Genomic DNA, 371 nt, shown 5'->3' with positions numbered 1-371 from the left:
GGGGGGGGGGGGGCGACAAGTGGCTGTGCCGGTAAACTGGGTTTTTTTGGGTCCGGTGATCTGTAGGCAGTTTCTCTTCTCCCAAAAGAGGTACCTCCGCAAGCCCATGGCAGTGTGTTTAAGAACGCCTCTTTCTCTCTCTGCTCCTGGCAGCATCCCAGGCTTCTGCGCGCACACACCCTGTCCCCACGGCCGCCCACCCCCAGCCCACAGCCCCTCCCTGGCCAACAGCGACCACACACCCAATGATGCTCTCCAGACCTCCTCCTCTTTAAACTGCTTGATTGGCCTAAGCCGTACTCATCAGCCCCTCGCCCAAGCTAATTCTTGGTAAATACATGTCCTAGCACCTGGTATATACAAAGTGCTTC

This window comes from Ursus maritimus, unplaced genomic scaffold, assembly GCF_017311325.1.
Source record: "Ursus maritimus isolate PB19 unplaced genomic scaffold, ASM1731132v1 scaffold_15, whole genome shotgun sequence".
Taxonomy (NCBI): Eukaryota; Metazoa; Chordata; class Mammalia; order Carnivora; family Ursidae; genus Ursus; species Ursus maritimus.
The sequence above is the reverse complement of the archived record's forward strand: the minus strand, read 5'-3'. Positions refer to the sequence as shown.